Source organism: Lolium perenne, chromosome 3, assembly GCF_019359855.2.
Source record: "Lolium perenne isolate Kyuss_39 chromosome 3, Kyuss_2.0, whole genome shotgun sequence".
In the NCBI taxonomy this organism is placed as follows: Eukaryota; Viridiplantae; Streptophyta; class Magnoliopsida; order Poales; family Poaceae; genus Lolium; species Lolium perenne.
The window spans coordinates 131,166,953-131,188,264 of record NC_067246.2 but is presented as its reverse complement, the minus strand read 5'-3'; the positions used below and the strand labels follow the sequence as shown (position 1 = coordinate 131,188,264).

At 44.2% G+C, this 21,312-nt stretch overlaps 1 long non-coding RNA gene and 1 pseudogene across 2 annotated transcripts; one reads left to right on the top strand and one right to left on the bottom strand.

Moving 5' to 3' along the window:
- Positions 1 to 434: 434 nt before the first annotated feature.
- LOC127342444 (probable peptide/nitrate transporter At3g43790) overlaps positions 435 to 21,312 on the top strand; it is a 33,603-nt pseudogene continuing 12,725 nt past the window's right edge.
- On the bottom strand, positions 14,465 to 19,466 carry LOC127342445 (uncharacterized). 2 transcript variants are annotated; one of them, XR_007876649.2, is made up of 3 exons: positions 18,878 to 19,466; positions 17,679 to 17,734; positions 14,465 to 14,674 (listed from the first exon to the last, which is right to left on the bottom strand). It is a non-coding gene; the product is annotated as an uncharacterized lncRNA (long non-coding RNA). The 2 variants fall into 2 exon arrangements; XR_007876648.2 differs by lacking the exon at positions 14,465 to 14,674 and having other exon boundaries at positions 17,561 to 17,734.

Sequence of the window (21,312 nt, the reverse complement as noted above, 5' to 3'; positions counted from 1 at the left end):
TTGGATGGGAGATGGAGCGGCAGGCGGGAGAAATTAGCGGCGGAGGGGACGAGGTTTTGGTGGAAAAGATGTATAATTTCGGGATGTGTGGCTGACAGACGGCTCCAACGTGCAAAAAATTTCGCCCCGCGAGCCGTCGGCGCGCCTGATTCACGTCCTTCGCGAAGAGGCTGGCACGGGGTTACCGGCGCTTCTATTGGGCTCGAAAAAGTGCCAGCGCTACTTTAGACGCGCTGGCGTAAGTCCATTTTTGCTGCCGGCCCGAAAATGCTATCGTCCGTTACACGGGGCGCCGGTGGAGATGCTCAACTAAAGGTATGGACAGCATCGTACAGCGATCGTACCTAAATCGTCGTGTGTGTGGAGCAATTCCGCTGAAAAAACGGGCCACGTTCTTTACCGAGGGTGGGGCAGTTTCTTTTGGTACGTGCGTCCGTTGTCCTGCCTTTTAGCCCGCGTCGTTCCGCAGGGAAAGCCAAAAAGGCCGCGAGCAAAGCAGCGCACGCCGCGCACCAAGATTCCTCGCCTCCTCGAGGTCGGGGGCATCCTGTGTTCTCCGTCCCTGTCTGTCTGGTGACTGGGGTGGGCGAGCGAGGGAGATGGGCGATGATGCCAGCGGCGGCGGAGGCGGAGGCGGCGGCGCTGGGGCGTCCGAGCCGTTGCTGAAGAGAGCGCGGTACCACCCCAACTGTCCCGGGTGCAGGGTGGACAGGAGGAAGGAGGAGAGGGAGGGGTTCCCCTTCACCGAGATTTCCTGCTTGTGGCTCGTCACCATCTGCTCCTGTGCGTGATCACCGTTCCTTCCCGTTCCTTCTTGTCTCTTATTTCTTCACTTCAGTTGATTTCCGTTACTTCCACGAAGTACTAGTACTATTGCTGGGCGATATCATCCTTGTGTAGGCACCTGGAACCAAGTTACTGTAGTTTCTATCCCCCCACGAACATTCTAATCAGCTCGAGTAACTGCTTTTTTCTAGCTATAATGTTACTTTTTTTCGTTCCTAATGTTGGGTTAATTCTCGCGTTCCTCGTGATTGATTTGCCCCGCGTGTGGACCATATATCTCTGATATCCGCGCATCAGCTTCTCATTGTTCTGCATCTGTTTAGCTTTGGCTGAAGCACGCAGGCAGGTTTGGCCTGAAGAATGCTCACTTCCACTGCTGCTAGTTCTGAAGTTGTGATGTGACAGCACGGGCAACGCTGTCGACTCAAACTTGCCTTCGTCAGTCCCTTGTTTAAAAGTGTTTGTATCTTTCTTCTCAGCTCTCACCTACAAAGCTTCGATTCTGGGACCAGCTATTCCCAAAATTACACGCGCCACACATGCCACGCTTATAATGGACTCTTTTCTAGGTGATACTGGGCTGTCTGGCCATGTTTTCGTTATCTATTTGGTAATGAAAATCGACCCCTTCGCCGGGTCCCTTGGAAAAAAAAAATAATGGACTCTTTTCCCCTAGTTGTCTCCGTGCATTTGTTTCCTCGAATCTTTTTAAAGCAATTTCTTGGAACTTTGCATCACCTGACGTCTATTGCATTCCCATTTGGCAACTCAGAAATATACGGTTGAATTGGAAACACACTCCTGCTCTCATAGTCGTAATAGAATTACGGCACATGCATGGTTGTTTACAATGAGCTCTATTAGTGGACATGTCAAATTTGGTTCTTTCTGTTTGTCATTGGAAAATAATTACCCAGATACTAAGACAAGTACTGTATCAGGTAACTACTGACACTAGTTGTGGGTATTGATGTCATTGTGCGCCAGAATGCTACTTTTGTGCTGATGACGTTTCTATTTGCTTACCTGAGACTTGGATGACTCTTCCGTTACTCTGACGTTCATTTCAGATATAGAAAATTTCAGATGTTTTTGGTTATATGTCTTATTCAAGTTATCCCTTCATTATTCATCAGGAACTGATATTTGTAAATTTGGATTTTGCAGCCTTGCCGATACAGTCATTGTTTCCATTCTTGTACTTTATGGTGAGCAATGTTACTTCAATTTCTTTTTAAAACGTGCAGTGTGATTTTGCCTTTTGAGTTACAAGTAGTATAAAATTGGAATGCTCTATATGTCGAGCAATGATATAATCTTTGCATGAGACAATGACTAGTGGTGGAAACAAAGCTTTGCTCTTCTCATAGATTTGTTGTTTCCTGTTGTTTTGTTTTCTTCCAATACTATTAGTTAAAATTTTCTCTTCAAGTAGACTATCATCGCTAATACTGTACTATTTTCATTAGTCATTATCGACTGTCAACACTGGATATCTGTTTGCAGATAAGGGACCTTCACATTGCTAAAGAAGAAGAAGATATTGGATTTTATGCTGGTTTTGTTGGTGAGTTTTGTTAAAAACACAGTTCCTCTTTTGTGTTTATCTTCTGAAACACTTCAACTTTGATGCACGAGGACATTGTTTTGTAAGGGGTATGCCTCAGCCTTATCTGCAAACGGTAAACTTATGGTGCCTTTTCTATTAATGTAGGCGCTTCATATATGCTTGGGAGAGCACTAACCTCTGTAATATGGGGACTTGTGGCTGACAAGCACGGGAGGAAACCAGTTCTTGTAATCACCCTTGTTTCCGTGTAAGGATATTCTTTCAACAAACTGTAGTCTGCTGAGCTTTTCTTTGGTGTATTCTGATAGATGCACCTAGAATTTAAGCATGTTTTCTCATCTATTTCAGAATTATATTCAATACACTCTTTGGACTCAGCTCAAGTTACTGGATGGCATTAACCACAAGAGGTTTGCTTGGGTTGTTATCTGGTATGCTCGGACCAGTTAAGGTACGCAGAAGTACGTAGAGTGTGCTTTCCTTTCAGTTATTAGAACTTTCCATCATGGTTTTGTAGCTTCCGGAAATCGACAGGCAAATAAACTGAAATAAATTAATTGGAGACATCAATTTTTCTGTTGAAAGCCCTTGCGGGAAAATCCACGGGCGTGTCTTAGGATAGCGTTTACAAACTAAGGAGTTAACAATGAGTCATCAAACCACCCCGTTATGCATACACGAGGTAATATTTGGTGGCACGATGTGATTTGATTCGTGAAAATCTAGTCCACTACGAAGAACCCTTAACAACAAACTCATCTCGCTTAACAATAAACTCAATCTCATTCAGCAATTAAATATCCACTGTGAGCCGGAAATCCCTTGGACTAAATTCTCTTGTGTTCTTCTCTTGTTTCTTTGTTTTTTGCCTTCTTCTGTAGCCTTGCTACCAACGCTGTAACTTTCTCATCATCTTGATGGTCTTCTAATATACAACGACACACGTCTAGGCGTGTGTTCGAGAAAAAATAAATTTCAACACACCAAGTAAATCTCAAACATATTAACTGAAACTCACTTGTCATCGTAATCAGCAGGTATCATGATTCCTCATCTTGCACACCGTTGCATTACCCAGATTAAACATTTCAATCATATTAGTTGAATACATGAACAATTTTGCATTATATTTAATGCAAAAAAAGACTAGACATGACATGGTAAATAATCTATCCAGATTAAACATTTCAATGATACTAAGCAAACTACATATGTAACTCGGCAAGTAAGATAAAAATGGCATATCCAAAACTACAAACAATCCCTAAGATCATCTCCATTGGGGAGTCCAATAGCGTCCCAATAGCAATTTGGAGGCTGGCAGCAAAATTAGGCTCACACCAGCACGCCCAATAAAGCGCCGGCGCCGTTTCGAGCCCAATAAAACCGCTCACAACCCCGTGTCGGTTCCTTCGCGCGGGGTGCCGAATGGGCGCGCTAGCGCCTCGCGCCACGTCAGACTTCGTTCGCGGGCCCCGCCCGTCAGCGAGACATGACACTGGTCGTGTTTTTAAAGACGTGTAATGGAGGTCGTCGCTGGAAACCGAGGCGGCGAGGAGGCAAGACGCCGTACGGACGCCCACGTGGCAGCGGCCTAACTCCCCACGTGGCATCAATGCGGGCCGCTGCGGCTACTTTAAAACCCCCGTCGACACCACCGTCTCGCCCAACCCTAGCTACCACCGCTCGAGTCCATCGCTGACACAACAAACACACTGCTCGAATCCATGGCGCACAACTACGAGGCCAGCGGAAGCGGTGTCGGCGGCGAGCGCTCCCACCATTTCACACTCAACGAGGCGGATGTGCTCTACCGGCACCACATCCCGGTGCCGGTGGAGTACCACCTGCCGCACGGCAGGCATCTGTCCGCCGCCGGCTACGTGGTGCTGCCTCCTTCGGATGGACCGGCGAGCAGCGCCGCCTCCTAGAATAGGCACCGACGAGCCTGGAATGGCACGACGTGTTCGGCCCTAACGCCGGGCGGTTCAACCGCATGGGCTGCCGGAGCTGGTGGCTCGGCCGCGACGTCGACGGGACGCTCGCGGCGTACGACTACCGGCCGCAGAGGCACGACGACCCGCCTTCTGGCCGCTGTACTTCCCGCAGGCGCAGCACATGGCGCCGCCTGCGCGCACCGACACGGGTGGCGTCGGGCGCTTCTCTATCCGGTTCGTCCGGGTCTGGCGGCCGGCAGCACTCCACGCCGTAGGCAAGGCCGTCCGGCAGCGGCGTTATCCGCGGCGGTTTGCGAGGCAACTCGTCCGCACCGACGAGAAGGACGGCGCCGGTGAAGGAGGCGCATGACTCGCTTCCACGCGAGCGCCTCAAACTCCACCACCCCAAGGAGGAAGCCGTGCACCCGCCGACAAAAAAGTGGTGGGAAATGGAGCTCGAGGCGCAGGCAGCCTACCGCGGCCCCGACGACCCGGAGGACGCGCCGGGGCTGCACCTGCTCGTCGGCTCTTCCCTCGACGGGGACTACCGAAAGGTGACATACAACCTGCAGGAGGCGGAGCTGTGGTCCGCCAAGGACTCCGGCAACTTCATCGACCTCGCCGCCGCCGCTCCTTCTCCACCACTGGTGCCAAAAGAGGAGGAGGACGACTGGGAGTTCTCCGATGACGACGACGCAAAAAGCGGCAACTACACCGTGATAGTGACCTCTCTACGCCGACTCCCTCTGTTGGCTTCCGCTCGCGATTGGCAACTCTGCGTCGACTCTTCTGGTGGCTTCCAAATGCCGCTCTATGTCGACTTTTCTGGTGTCTTCCATATGCCTCTCTACGTTGACTTACCGCTCTATGCCGACTCGCCGCTATACGACGAATCCTCCTGCGATTTCCCATGATGTTTGTCACTTCTCTACGTACACTCACCGCTCTGCATCGACTACTCACGGTTTTTGCACGGTGTCTGCACTGTGCCGACTCTACACGCGGTTTCCACGGGTGGTGGTGACCACTCTTCGCTGGTAGGTGTTTCTAACCCGGCATCTTTTGCTGCCCAGTGGTGGATCTAGGATCATATAGGTGGGGGTGCCAAGATTAATTTGACCACAAAGATTTGATCATCTAGCATTTTAATACCTGATCTAGCATAGAATTAGTCCTAATACTTGTATATAAGTAGGAAAAACTGTATTTTGGAGGGGGTGCCATGGCACCCATGGCACCGCCACGGGATGACTGGATAGCCCCTGCCTCTGCCTATGCATGAGATTGCGCAACCTCGATACCTGCTTGCTACTTAGGATTTCTCACCGGCATATGTTTTGTAGGTTACATGACTGACTTACCTTCTACTCATTCTTTTGCTTTGACCTCTGTTCTGTCGAGTCACCTGTTCGTGTCCATACTACTAATGGTACTCCCCTCTCAATCGATAGTTGAGACACTCTTAGCACTTCATCGTTTCATGTTCTTTATTTTGCTCATGTTTCTTGACTTATCATGCAACTCGTTTCCATTGGTCAGTTTGTTGACTCTGGTTTTAGGGTAATTCTCGACTTTGAGCTGTGTTCTGTTCAGAATCGGTTCACGTTCACTATGCTTGGTGCTGGCCCCGACGCTATGATGGCCTCTGGAGTTTGATTGGCCTCTCAGTGCTTGCTGCCGCATCTATCAGCTCTTTTCAGCGGTGGTATAATCGCCTCGGACATTTATGTAGTTCTCTTCTCTCGTCTTTAGTTCATCATGGTATATCGAGGTTTGTCTCCGGAAACACTCACTGCGGGAAAACAGCTCGTTGCCATGCGACGAGTTGCCCGGCATGCACGGCGAAGTCTTCGCTGTGCGATGCCGCATGGCAAACTTCGGACGGCAACGATCTCGACGGCAACGAGATCTTTGCCGTGCGGCTAGCTCTCTGCCGTGCGCCCGCATCATTGCCGTGCGATGATGCTTTGCCGTGCGGTCTGCTTTCTTTGCCGTGCGCCTTGGCGTTGCATATTGGTGGAACCTCGCGCGGAGAAATCTAGGGGTAGACCTGCCGGGCACACACATATACCGCTGTTTTTGGGGGGAGGAGGGGGAGAACGACCGCCGGAGCATCGGAATCCCACCAAATCTTGCATGTGGACCTATGATATGTGTGAAAGTGTGGTGAAAGGTGTAATGGTGCAAAAATAGCTCCCCGGTGTGACCTTCCTCACATTTGGGCGATAACACTTAGCAGATTTTCCGAAGCGCGGATTGCTCCGAAACCCTGATATATGTGGGGGATGAAGATGGAGAGTACTTTTGTATTGCACATTGTTTTAAGTAACACTAATAAATAGTCATCAAAAGTAAAACTAATTAAAAAATAAATATAAGTATTAGATGCAATAAAGTAGAAAGAAAAACAAAGAAAATGTCATATGGCACACGGCAAAGGAAAAAAAATGCACGGCAACGCCTTTGCCGTGCATCCAAGTTGCGTGCACGGCAAAGGGAGTGGCACGGCAATGCCCAAGCCTTTGCCGTGCAGTGAGTCTTTGCCGTGCAGCATGTTGGGTCATTGCCGTGAAGGTTTCGTTGTCGTGCGACTTTGCTGTGCAAGGTTTCTTTGCCGTGCGCTCCGTTCAGATGTCGCCGTGCACATTTTCTTTGCCGTGCGTTCTGGTTGGTGCGCACGACAAAGAAGTCTTGGTTGGTGCGCACGATAAAGAAGTCTTTGCCGCGCGTGGGCTCACGGCAATGATTTGTTGCACGGCAGCCCCTGTTTTTCTCGTAGTGACTTCTCTGAATTGTATGGGTTGTAGGCTTGGTAAACATATTCGGTTACCCTATCTTCACGGTAGTGTCTGAGCATCCTTTTGATCTCATTTATTTCAATTGTTTAAGGTCTGGTTGCCTTTGCTTTGAAAGCGGGCCATCGTTACTATATAATCTTTATAGACGACTTTTCTCGCCACATATATACTAGTAATCATGTACTTGCAATGCACGTCTCAAGTAGTTGGTAAATTAATCATGGCAATAGTTAACCTAATCCAACAATCTACACCCAATTCGAGATCACCGTGGATATCCATATCAAAATGGACTATGGCACTTAGATCTTTAGTAAATCCTGACAAAGGAAATCAGTGCAAAATGCTAAATAACATGAATACCTAGACGTCGAATATTGTACTCCCTCTGTTACTTTCTAACTTTCTATAGTGGCTATAGTTTTTTGAGAAAAAATATCCAAAATATAAGATATATTGCGTTACACAACTCGTCTGGAGAATATTTTACGGATTTAATTATGTTTTCTTATCTAATGCAAACTCCTCTATTTTATCACGTAAATTAGCCAAGAGTAAGCCTGCCCAAAACTGGCGGTACATTTCTTCATATTTCCGTGCCACAAACTTCCATAGAAAGGAAGAGATGGAGTATATATGTATAAAAAACAATCTGAAAGGAAAATAATGCAAATTCTCGTAGCATGGATACATGGGACAATCAGGCGAACCGCGCACGTTAGCAAACAAAAAGCATTCATGTTAAAAAATGAATACAATAACCACTGAAATCCAAACAACGCAGGTATCCCTTCAGCTCCTCCGCACACAACCACCATCAGTTTTGAGTATAGATAATGCAATATAGAAGCCAACTTGTATATGTAATGTTCAAACAAACTACAGAATCTTGCTAGGAACAGTACTAAACAACAAGTAATCTTGTGATGGTTGCTACCAAAAGAACGCATGGTAACTTAAAAATAACGCAGAGTGAATTTATGGTATATACCGAAGAACTTTTTTGACGAAGAGGCAGATCGCAGCTGCTTTTCATTGATCATAGAGGAGCAAAGCAAAGGATACTCAATAATGAAATATCGATCCTAACCAGTGTCTACAGACTAGACACTGGATATTACAGGGACTCTAAATTTAGCATCTGGAATTATTCTCCCCATTGCAGACCTGCATGCATAAAAATATAGGTCGCGGTGAACACTTCCAAATATTTTCTTATTGCAGCACAGTGAGAAGAGAATGTTTCTAGCTAATGGTAAAAATAATTGTAGCAAACAACTATATTTTAGAGAATAATTATTCAACTCTTAATGGTAAATAAAAATGAGCATGGCTTGCATTTTATCGAAGATGCTTCTAGTCAGTGGCGGGGTGAGGACATCAATCATATGTAGCCAGTTTGAAGTTGTGCAGTCAAATACATGTATTTGTATGGGTTTTTCTTTTTTTTACATACTTTCAGCTTGTATTGCCAAAAATCTGTGGTCAATTGAGTACACAAGTTAGACGTGGCTCCGCCACTGCTTCTAGTACCGTGTAAGATTCGTACGATCACTGCAAAAAATAATCATTGTATCACTGCCTTTTGGAATTGAACATACAACTGGAATATATTTTTCATAGTTCTCATTGGTAGGAAAATTTTATACCTAGTAATACACTTCAGCACTTCTGAGCTTCTATCAAGATACTTTGCACCCTACTGATAACTTCAGCACTATAATCTTGTGCTCCTACATACTCTGCACAAATTTTAGAGCACGTCTACATAAAATGAATTGGAAACATTGGTAAAGTAAGTGACTCTAATCATTGGGTCAGGATACAAAAAGGATCAATTTTTCCTTGCTTCCTGGGATGAAACAACCCTTTCATCTACGAAAATTCACATTTCAGCAGTTAGCTAATATCATCATGCAGAAACTGAGTAACGAATTAATTAACATCAACGAAATTCTTGCCTTATTGATTCTCTCCTGTTCCTCCCCATGTACTCAGATCCAGCATCCTCTCCCTCTGCTATGGAGAGTCAATTTCAGACTCGGAGATCCTTCTGCTACAGGTTGTCGTGCCGTTTTTTTTCCAAAATCGAGCGGATTAGAACGAGATTAGGCATCATTGCGGGAGAAGTTTTGTTGGGATGTGCTAAACGTGTTTGGTTCCAACATTGGAGCGATCTAGACCATTAGTTTGACCTGGTTTGATGGCCTTGATGCATTGGATCTCCAACTCTGGACATATAGAATATTTTACTGCTCTGGCCCTCCTTTCTGTCCACATAGGCTTTCTTGTGTCTTATGTGATATTCTTCTTTTCATGTGTTGGCCTCTTTGAGTACCCAGCCCATCCCATCAGGACAGACTTTTGGTTGCGTTGGATAGTGCAAGGAGCTCAGCATAGTATCGATTAGAGATCTTAGGTTCAAGTCTCGACTTTTCAATTCAATAAAAAAAAATGTTCTTCCCCTTTCTGTCCCTGTATTGACAAAGAGGACATATAGAAGAACCTTCACACGGACTCCGCCACAGTGGAAGTGTTGGTGCCAGCCGGTGCAGCCATGGAGTTGTTTAGCAACACCGGTTAAGTAGTCGATGCAGTCAAGCAAGTGCCCCAAAAATCTCATTGACTTTCCTGTACAGGTTCTAGAGAGACATGGCTCCAGAAGCCTGTTCTCCCGAATCGCGGTGCATGCCGAGAAGCGGGATGGAGAACACCTAGAGGCGACGGAAAGCTTTGGAGTGTCCTTCCGTGATTAACCACAATTAATTCTTTCCCGAGAAGAAAAAAAAGAAAGCACACACTCTGCATCGATCTGAGCTCGGCTCATTCACAAAACACGACGTGAGCGTGGCGAGGCTGGTGACAGGAGGAGGAGGAGCGCCTGATCCACTTCTCTTCTTAAGCTCCTATTGGATGTTAGAACACCAACCCTTATAATAATGTCCAACTAGCTGTCCATTAGCAATGTGATACTAAACTAGTTCTACCACTTGCCACTGGCGGAACGTCTTGGGGACCCAACTAGGCCATGGCCTGGTCTTCCAAAACTGTGAAAATAAATTAGTGAGCCATTTTGACCCATAATATTCATCAAGGCATTAAATTCTGAGCAGTAATTGGGCCAATAGCTTAATTTGGCCCGGTCTAACCAAACCGGCACCTCCTTTGAAGGCGGTGATGGTTCGCCAGTGCCACTTGCCATGCATGAGTAAGCCTTTGGGATTTATCCAGAACTATGTAATGGGCCAGCCCATTAGTTCTAACAGGATCATATATCAACACTTCCTTGATTAACTGCTCGGGTACTCCAAGTCATACTCTTATCTCATTGGACTTAATTTTCTGGCGTTCTTTCACGAGAGAATGATGGCACACAGTGTTTCAATCGTTAGAATGTTTACGATGGCTGCACACCAGGTGAATTTCAGCCAACCAGCTAGTATTCTTACATGCACCGATTTTGCATTTCTCAAAACAGTTTAAGGACTACCCATTGTCACACCAAGAAAACAAATTAAATTCAGCAGGATTTCATGAGTGTGATGTTGGTGATTAGTACTTCAGTTGTCTATAAAATCGAACGCATCTTTGCATTAAATTTTGTTTGACTTATTTGTATATTTTCAGGCTTATGCTACAGAAGTATGCCGGAAAGAACATGGTCACCTGGCGTTATCACTTGTATGATGTTATTTCAAATTTCAAATTCTTCTATTACTCCTAAGTTCCAATTTTATTGTGTCATGATATAATGTCACCTATTTCATCAGATCACTTCCTCACGTGGCATAGGCCTTATTGTTGGACCAGCTATTGGTGGTTATCTTGCACAGGTAATATATCTAGATAAACTAATTTATCTATTGTCATCAAAATCTGTTTTAACATATGATTTTCCATTTATTTTAATCAGTTGGCAAATCATTTCCCCTTTATTTAAATTAGTTGAATGCTTGTGTGTTTCTACGACCCCTACGTTTTCTTCCAGTATGTCAATACATTACATGCAAAAATTCACGTGTATGAAAAAATTCTACCTCGTTTAAAGTACTTATTTCGACAACAGATATAATTGACATCGTTTGAATATGAAATAAGCACTCGACTATTTTTTTTATTAACTAATATCTACTCCTCAATGCTCCTTAGATATTTTTGTAAAATTTTATGGACATTGTCTTCAGTTTGATTTCCATGATACTTGAGCAAGTAAACCAAAAAAATCTTCTGAAACTCATAACCATCTTCGTTAAAACATCAAAATCGATGACAATGTTATGACATGATATTTGTATAACATTAGCGCACACCAAACATCACATAAAACATCAACTAACAAACATCCCTGGAATATATCAAAGCAATTAGTTTAACATAGCAAATGGACCTAAGAAATAAGGTTCAAAGTGCAAAAAACAAACAAACTTATATTTCCATACTACATTAAGTTGGTATGGCCAATACACTAACACGATGACAATATCTAGTGAACGAGCAAATGGTGGTCGATCTAATCACAGAGCCAATGGTAGGTTCTAGTGATGATGGTCCTATGTGGATGAGATCATGTGTTCTTCGCAGGGTATCCTCCTCCTCCTCCTCAGAGACGATCTAAAACTCCTCTCCACTAGGCATATAAAAGAATGAGCTCCTTTGGATCTTTTTCCTATTTCTGCATTTCCTGGACCATTGGGACTGCTGTCGGGTCTTCTCTTCTTTAGGTGTGCGGTCTCAGTATCTCTTGCAAGCACACTTTGTCATCTATATCATAGAGCTACATGGTCAACTTCGTTTTTCCTCTCTTTAGGTTCTCTACGGTAACCTTCAAAGTCTCATTCCTTCTCATCTCATCATTAGGATTATCCTCTAAGTTGACTATGTGGCACTCCAACTCCTCCATATGTATAACACCCCAATCCATCCCTACACGATCTTCACTTGTTATGTCCCATCTTAAAAGTGCCTCTAAAAGGCATAAAAAGCATAATCCTAAGATATCTCCTGGCGGTAAGTCTGCACGGTGCTCTCCCTGTCACGCGTCTCTGGCATGACACACGTCCCCTCACATTGGCCTCAATGTGCTAACAATGATCTCGGGTGCTGTGGGAGGTAGTTGCTTGCCCTTTAACTCTGGTGGTGGTAGCGAAGTTGTTAGGGTCGCCAAACTGGTCACCGGAAAGGCTCATCATTCTGGGGGTTTGGGGTTCACATGACAGTGAACTTTCCAAAGTCCCCCATCCACATTTTGAAACAGGGAAGAGTATGATATTATGAGAATGACAAGTTATGAGTAAAAAAACAAATACGATTGAATCACTCTACTTCAGCAAATTCCCAAACGCTTGCTTCGGTTTTTGCCCCTTTGAATGTGTTTGAGTAGAAAAGTAAGGTTGTGCTAAACCTATGTTTATGTTTTAGCAATTTATCAAGTGTTCGGTACTTACAGTTTTATACATAAAAACAAAGCAAATGTTGTCACTATATTTATTAGAAAGAAAACTTCACTTCTACCCTCACGCAGATGCTCCACTTTGAGTAGGTATCGTCTTACTCAATATCATTGAAATCCTTAAATCTATAGTAAACAATGTAAGATGGCTAATACTTTTTTTGAATGATGAGAAGGTAAGTTAAACTAACATAGGTGTCGGCGGGGTTTTGCCAAGTCTTGGTTTACCTTCTAATTATTCAAAAAGTTATTAACCATCTTAAACTCTTTATAATACATTTAAGGATTTTGATGATATTGAGTATGGCGATACCTACTCAAGGTGAAGCATTTGCGTGAGGGTAGAAGTGAAATTTCTTTCTAATAAATATGGTGGCAACATTTCCTTTGTTCTTATGGAGAAAATTGTAATTATCAAACACTATTGATAAATTGCTAAAAGGTAAACCTGTGTTATCACTACTTTACCTTTCTGCTCAAACACATTCATGGGATAAAAATCGAAGCAAGCGTTCAGGATTTGCTGAAGTAGAGCGATTCAACCGCATTTGTTTTCCTTTTACTCATAACTTGTCATTACCAAAATCTCACACTCTTCTCTATTTCAAAATGTGGATGGGGGACTTTGGAGAGTCCATTGTGGTGGCAACCCCCTAATAAAGTGATAGCAACCTTTCGGTCACAAGACGTGACGAATTTGCTAGGACTTTCACCACCCGAGTTCAAGGGAAAGCAACTACCTACCACATCACCCGACGATCATTATTGTCTCATTGAGGCCAATGCAAGAGGACAAAGACGCACGGTATGGTCTTCTACAGGGAGAGAGGTAGTGGCGTAGAGATGGTCATGCAGGAGCCAGTGACCCGCATTGTGCGGACTTACCGCTAGGAGACGTCTTAGGATTCTTCCTTTGAGTGGCGCTTTTAGGATGGGACATCCAACATGACAAGTGGAGATCGTGTAGGGATGGATTGGAGGGTTATACAAATGGAAGAGTTGGATGCCATATAGTCAACTTAGAGAATAATCTTGCTGCTGAGATGAGAAGCAATGGTGCCTAAGGAGGCCTAGTAGTCCCACTGATTGAGGAGGTTGAGGAAATGCAGAGGACCTCATTGCTTTTATGACTAACTGGAGGAGTTTAAAATCGTCTCTAAGGAGGCGGATACTCCCGCAAGGAACACATGATCCCTTCCACAGAGAACCGCCATTTGCCCGTTCATTATATCGTTATCATGTTAGTGTATTGGATACATCAACTTAAGGTAGTATGGAAATAATAGATCGTTTGTTTTTCACACTTTGATCCTTACTACTTAGACCCATTTTCTTATGTTAAAATATTTGCTTCCATATGTTCCATGGACTTTTGTTGGTTGGTGTTTGTTGCGTGTTCATGTTAGATGAGTATCATGTCATAACATTGTACTCGGGTTTGATGTTTCAACGGGGATGGTTACTAGCTGCGGATAAATTTTTGGTACGCTTGCTCAAGTATAATGAAGATGAAGCAAAAGACAATATCCCTAACATTGTAAGAATACTCCCTCCATTCCTTGATATAAGCCATATAATTTTTTGAGAAAAAACCTGAAATATAAGGTGTATTGGGTTGCACCACTCATATGGAGTTTTTTAGGAATTGGATTGCATTTTCTTATCTCATGCAAACTCCTTTATTTCTCACGTCACATTCAGGAGTAATCTTGCCCAAAACTGGTGTAACTTTCTCTCCATGAGTGTTCATTAATTTTCGTGCCAAAAACTATGCACCCTATATTTAGGAACAGAGGGATTATCTAAGAAACATCGAGGAGTAGATATTAGTTAATACAATATAATTACTTGAGTGCTTCAAACTATGTCATTATATCGGTTGTCAAAATATATATAATCTAGGGGCTGTAGCAACACACGGGCATTCAGCTAGTAAACTTAAGATATAGTTTGTAGTTTCCTAGTTCCATGGTCTTTTTACTTGACTCAAAAATTATTTTGAGCATCTAGTTACAAATTGACAATATCATGTCTATCATGGAAAGAAGAGTAGCATATGTACTGGTATCGAATTAGCATGTATACCAAGTTCGCTGATTTTGAATTGGATTGGCTACTACTTCGTCCCCTTTTCCTGCTTATGCACAAAAATATTTATATCATGTAACTGACAGAATGAAAATGGTATAGCTGCATTAGTTCAAATAAAAACCATTAACCAATAACCATTAATCTGACGAGCAATACATATATCTGAAACAATAGATTCCTTTAAGGTATCATTATCAGACAGAAGGATGCAGCCTCTAGACCCAAGGATAGTACTTTAGAGATCATTTTAACATTTCAGACATCCATTAGTTCGTACTTATGCATTGCTACAGTACATCTCACTTCTGACGTCAGTACCACCCCCATCCCTCACTGAGCTTTCACTAATTTCTTTGGGATGAACCAGATGTTTCTCACAATAATAGAGTGGGATATGAACCACCTCCCATTTATTTTTCAGCTTATTATTGCTAGGCATGGAGTCAATTGTAAGATAGATAAAAAAGTGTAGCACGTGAGTAGATTCACGACTTCACGGTAGCATGTTACCCATCCTTATTGTTGAATGTACAATTGAGCACTTAGTTCATTCAATCATCATGTGTGCACGTCAAACCATGTTTAATCTAGAAACTTCTTTTTTCGCTCGTTTCGATGCATTGATAGAGAAAGAATGTTGTATGTACAAGTCCAAAGAAGGACCAACACCACGCCATACAACTCAACCCAAAAACCAAGTCTAAGGGAGCAGTTGGCAAAGACCCCGGGCTCCCGCGTCCGCCCACTCTGATGGCGTCGAGCACGGAAGACACCGATGGGCGAGCATTGTCAAAGACTGCAGCGTTCTGGTGCTTCCAGATCCACTACGCCGTGAGCATGATCAACGACGAGGTGCCTTTGCGCAACTGGCGTGGGGTGGTTCGCACCACTAGTGACCACCATTTGGCGAAGGCACCCTTACCCATCGGAGGGCCTACGGTGGACCGAATCCACGACAGGACCTCATACCAGATCGTCCTAGAGAATGGACATCTAGTAATAATGTGGGTCATCTCCTTAGACTGGTCACATAGTGGGCAACGGGCCACGTGTGGTAGCTCACGTCGCGCAAGCTGCTCACTCGTCAAGCCAGCCAGATGAAGAACTTCACCTTAGGTGGCGCCTAGGACCTCCAGTTCAGCTCCCACGAGCTTGATATAACTGCCCCGTGGAAGAGGGTGTTGTAGCAAGAGAGGGAGGAGTACGTCCATCCATCCTACAACGCCAGATCAACCTATCCGGGTCCGTCGAAAGTTGCATGTCCCTCAACCGGGTCCACAACTGGACGTACTGCCAGAGGCCAGCGGGCTCAAGGCGCCAACTATGTCGGTGATCCAACTGCGCTCAGCCAGCGCTTGTTGCACCGTTCGCCGCTTCCTGCGGTGCTTTGGGATTAGCGCGAAGAGGTCCGGCGCTGTCTCCTTGATGGGCCTCCCCATCCAACCATCTATCCTCCTCGAACATGCTGATGTCCCATTGCCGACCAACATATAGGTAGAAGCATCGAAGACGGCCCGCTCCTCTTCGGAGAACTGCATATGAGCCCGCGCCAAGGTCGCTGGGGGTCGGTACGCATCCTCCAAAGCCAGCGCACCCTGAGGCTGATGGCCGTGCGTGTGAGGTCTGGGATCCCCAAGCCAAAATGCCAAAGTGGGCAACAAACCCTGGACTAGACATGGCAGTGGCCGCCATTGGCTCCCACCCTACCAGCCCACAAGAATCCATGAAGGATCTTGTTCACCTGCTTGAGAGCCTTCTTGTTGACACTTAGCACAATAAGCTGGTGCATCGGGATTGCCACAAGCACGGAGCGGATGAGCGCCAAGCGTCCCGCTCTAGGCATCATCGACACCTTCCAGGTAGGTAACTTATCCGCCATCCGCTCCACCACCGACTGGAAAGCCTCACCCGAGAGCCGTCTGATCGAGAGTGGAATGCCCGGTACTTGACAGGGTAGGGTGCGAACTGGCACTTCATTACCGCTGCCGCTCCATTGGCCTCCTCCTCTGAGCAGGCGATGGGGGAAACTGAACACTTCGCAAAGTTGGTGTGTAGCCCTGATGGAGCTCAAGAATACCGCGCACAGCACGCATATCCGTCTCATCCGGGTGGCAAAAGATGACTACATCATCCGCGTAAAGCGACACAAACGTCACCAAATCCCGCCGCGCTAGGCGCCGAAGGATCCCCAGCTCGATGGCCTTAGCCAACACCCTGTTAAGCGTGTTCATGACAAACACAAATAACATTGGCGACAAGGGGTCACCTTGTCCCCTCCTATGCTGGATAGGGGGGCCTGGCTTGCCATTGAGCATCACCCTAGTGCTCGTGGTGGAAAGGAGGATGGCGACCAACTCGCAAAACCTCGGCCCGAAGACCATCTTACGGAGGATCTGGACAAGGAACCCCCATGAGACAGAGTCAAAGGCACGTGCTATGTCCAACTTGAGCATCACCCGTGGATCCTTCAACCTATGGAGGAGTCTAGCCATCTGCTGAACGCCTGAACCAACATAAAGTTGTCACTGATGCAGCACTTCTTGAGGAAAGTGCATTGATTTCCATCCACCAGTGACTCCATCTGGGGGCAGCCTTGTTGCCAGCGTCTTCGCTACCAGTTTAGAGAAGATGTGGATTAGGCTGATAGGGCGGTAATCACTCAGCGCCGCTACATCTGGGCGCTTAGGCAGCAGGATTAGCAGCGCCTGATTCAGGCCTTGAATAACAATTTGCACAAAAATAATATGAACAATCACAAACATCTCAGGACAACAATTATTGAATAACAATTTGCATGAAATCCAGATTTGTATGTTTCCACTGATCTGTACTCCAACAAATTCCAGTCCACCTGAAACCTGTGAACCCCATCCTAACATCACAGCAGCAGGAAAAACAAGCCCTACCAGAAAACGTACAACTGCCACCAAGATCACAAATTTCATGGATTCAAATACTAAAACTATAATGAATTTGTTTCTTGTGTGCAGGATTCACAACAAATGCATAGGGAATCATCGCACAGAAAATATAAAGAAAGCACTTACAGAATAAGCAATATCAGTTAGCTCAATCACTGCCGGAGTCAGAGTATTGGTGTGACCTGCAGAAATAAACAAAAAAAATGGCATACTTAGGACAGATAGCTATTTACGAGGTCGAAGTATTATCTTGAAAATGACATACTGTACTACTTGACAATTCAGTTACAAATGTATGCACCCTCTCCAATAAAATTTCTAAAGCAGTATATCCACACTTCCTTTTTCAGTTTGTCAAGTATTACTGTTGTGATCCAGCCACTGAAAATAAACAATGAAGCAGTAAGGAATATCATTGGCAGGGTTTGCTTTGCTAATGCCACAGTCGTTTAAAGTGAGGCCATTCATTGATACGTTAAACATAGGCCATGACACATTTCTTCGCTACAGATTTCACTTTCATGTTTGCTTGGCATATTCTCCAGTTTATTCACCACACAAGTGTACTGTATGAAACTAAGCTATAACACAGGTTACTTGAAAAAGAAGCTATAGCACAAATGCTGTCAAGTATATTTCTATCTTTTTTTTGAGAAAAAATATATTTCTATCTGATACATTATTATATATATATGAAATTCTCGTTCAAGAGATAGCCACAATAAGCCCAATACTTGTATCTGCCTAACTGAAAAAATGTGCTGGTGTATTTTAGAATGAACTGATGACTCAAATTTACAGCTAATTCTAGTGTGTAGAATGGTCTTGTACATACTTTAAGCATGAAGCTACCGATAACAATGAATCAAATATATAAGGATGTAAATGAAACTCGAGTGTTGGTTTAGGACACTCGTTCTTGCTTACAGAGCTACACTGCAGGGAATCCAGAAGCTCCAGGTAGATGGCATTTAACTTGTCCTTTAGATCCATTTTTATTTATTTTTAGAATCATGGTAGGTTCCATTATTAGGAAGAACTAAGTGAAAAAACAAAGAATGTGTTGCTGCTTCAATGTATCAAGCACAAGTTTCAGTCAAAAGTACTTATTTAGTTTGCAAAACACAACAGACACATCCAACTGTTTGAAGGGGTGCATCCTACTTTCCAGAACACATCAGACAATTCGAATTGTTTCTAAGTATGCCCTATAAATACATAATTCACATTTGATACAGAAAGCATGAGAACTCGTTGTGTATGCAGCAGGGGTACTCACTCTGATACTGAACTTGAGACGTAATGAATACACAAATTTCTATTACCTACTGACCCAGCTCAAGGAAATGGATCCGAGCAGAAGATTGCTGACGCCGGACTCTGCCGTGTACCTCGCAAGCGCCTCCGCGGTGCTATGATGTCCCCCTCCAGAACCACCGCCTCCACCTGCAAGAGCGAGCATGTAGCAGTAGCGTGGAGAACATATGGATGAGTGGAGCAGACTAACACTTCCGTGGCGGAAGGGGGCGTGTCCGGTGCCGGCGATGTCAGCAACGTTTCTGTGGTCTGAGAGGCGACGGGAGGCAAGAGGAGAGGAAGTGAGGATCTTTGAGGGCTTGGGGCGTTTTGTACTGGGTGAGGTTCAAGCCACCACGCTCGTCAGTCCCCACGTCCTGAGCTGACCGGCGGTTGCACATTTTAGAAGCTGCAGCGGTTGCCATGGGAGAGGAGACGGTGCTGGAGGATTGGGGAGGCGACACCGGTAATAGGTCGAAGCGGCGCGGAGGGCGATGGCGAAGCCGAGCGCCAGAGGTGCAGGTGCCGGCATGGTCGGAGCTTGGATCGGCGGCAGGAGATGGAGGAGGTGGCGTAGAGAAGGGAATGTACAGTGTTGTTTGGTTGGGATTTTTTTTGCTTTTGGATTTTGTCTTATAAGCCACAAGAGCACCTTGTTGGCTTAAAAAAAATAAGCAGCCCCCTCTCCAGCTTTTTTCATAACAATATGGTTCATTCCTTGAGTTTCTAAATTAGTTATGAGATAAATAGTTTGGATGCTCTAAGCAATAAGCCGGCTAGCTTATGGAGAAGCTGGCAAAAGAACTGGACCTAGGTGCTTTTGGCTTATGTTATCATGCAAAAAATATCAAGTCAAAAGCCAAAATCAAAAGCACTTAGTTAGATGCTTTTGTGGCTTTTAACCACAAGCCAAAAGCTAAAAATAAGCCTAACCAAACACCGTGGTTGTTGAGGGGATGAGTTGGGACTTGGGAGCAGGGGAGTGGGGACGGTATATTCGGGTGATTTACTAGCAGCATGTTTTCTACTTTTTTTCTTCTTCCGTGTGGACGGACGTGCCACCATCTCCCTATTGGTCGGTTTTTTCCTAAGTCATATGTATGGTGTGCAGTTCAGTGGACATTTGTGGTTTTTTAGCGTGTGGGGTGTGAGGGGCTGAGGTTCTTCGATTTTCTTTCCGTCCCGCAGGGTGAGCGGGTGACGTACCAACCAACCATCATGGACACCACCTATTGCCCTTTAATATAGTAGAGATTTTGCTAAAACATGAATGAATAAGGTTAATCATGTTCATCATTATACTGCTATGCTACATGCGCGGAAAGTAGCTGTTTTCATTGTTTCAACTTTCTAATGTCGACATTTGTGATTAAAAAACTGTAAGCTAATTTTGCTTGTGGATTGTAGCCTGCAGATAAATATCCAAGCATATTCTCCGTTAACTCCATATTTGGGAGGTAAGCATTTTCTCTGGGTGAATCCTCCTTAGCATATTGTTTTTTTCCTTCTTTATGTATCCTTTTGATAGAACTTTATTCTCTGATTTTAGTTCTAATTTAACATGCACTTTTTTAGGTTTCCGTATTTTCTCCCCTGCCTTTGTATATCACTCCTTTCCGTTGCTGCTTTAATTGCTTGCTTCTGGCTTCCGGTGAGTTTGCTGTTCCTAGATGTATACAATTAATGTTCCAATTCTGTCAAAGAAAACATCGTATTGGAGTAAAAAATAAATAAAATCTCAATTAATTTTTTCATAGAGTTGCATGCTTCCTGTAGGTTTTAAATGTTTCTAGATATTAATGGCAGCTATAATCTTGTGTTCGGACCAACACTTGTTAGTGTCATGACGTAATATTTGGTGAAGATAAATAAAATGAAGGACGGTGTGTGTAAATTATCCCTTTCAAAAGTTGAGATACGACATTGATAGGGCATTTGAACTATGTAACAATATGTATTGTGCATCTTGAACCAAAATGCAGCTATGCAACTAGTCAGTTTTATAGATCTAAAAATAGACAATTTAAGCTTTTTATAGGGTCATTTATATTCAGCAACATGCTATCCACATATAAGAACTTAAATAAGAGCAAGCTCCCACTTTCCTTCTTGTAAACAAAAGATTCTTATTCGTTTCTGATCAAGCCAAACTCTTTGAACACTTCTATCAAAACGAATGTTCCAACTCCAAGATGCTTGCTTCAATCCTCAAAAGGACTTTTGAAGTTTGCATATATTTCCAGTTTGGATCTTCGAAACCCTTGGGTTGTATTATGTACACGTCCTCAGTTAGATTTCTTGTAAGGAAACCGTTTTGACATCCATATGCCATATCTCATAGTTGAAATATGCATCAATAGCTAGATTGATTCGTACAGATTTAAGCATGCTACTGGCAAGGAAGGTCTCGTCCTAGTCAACTCCTTGAACTTGCCAAAACCATTTGTGACAATTCCAGCGTTAT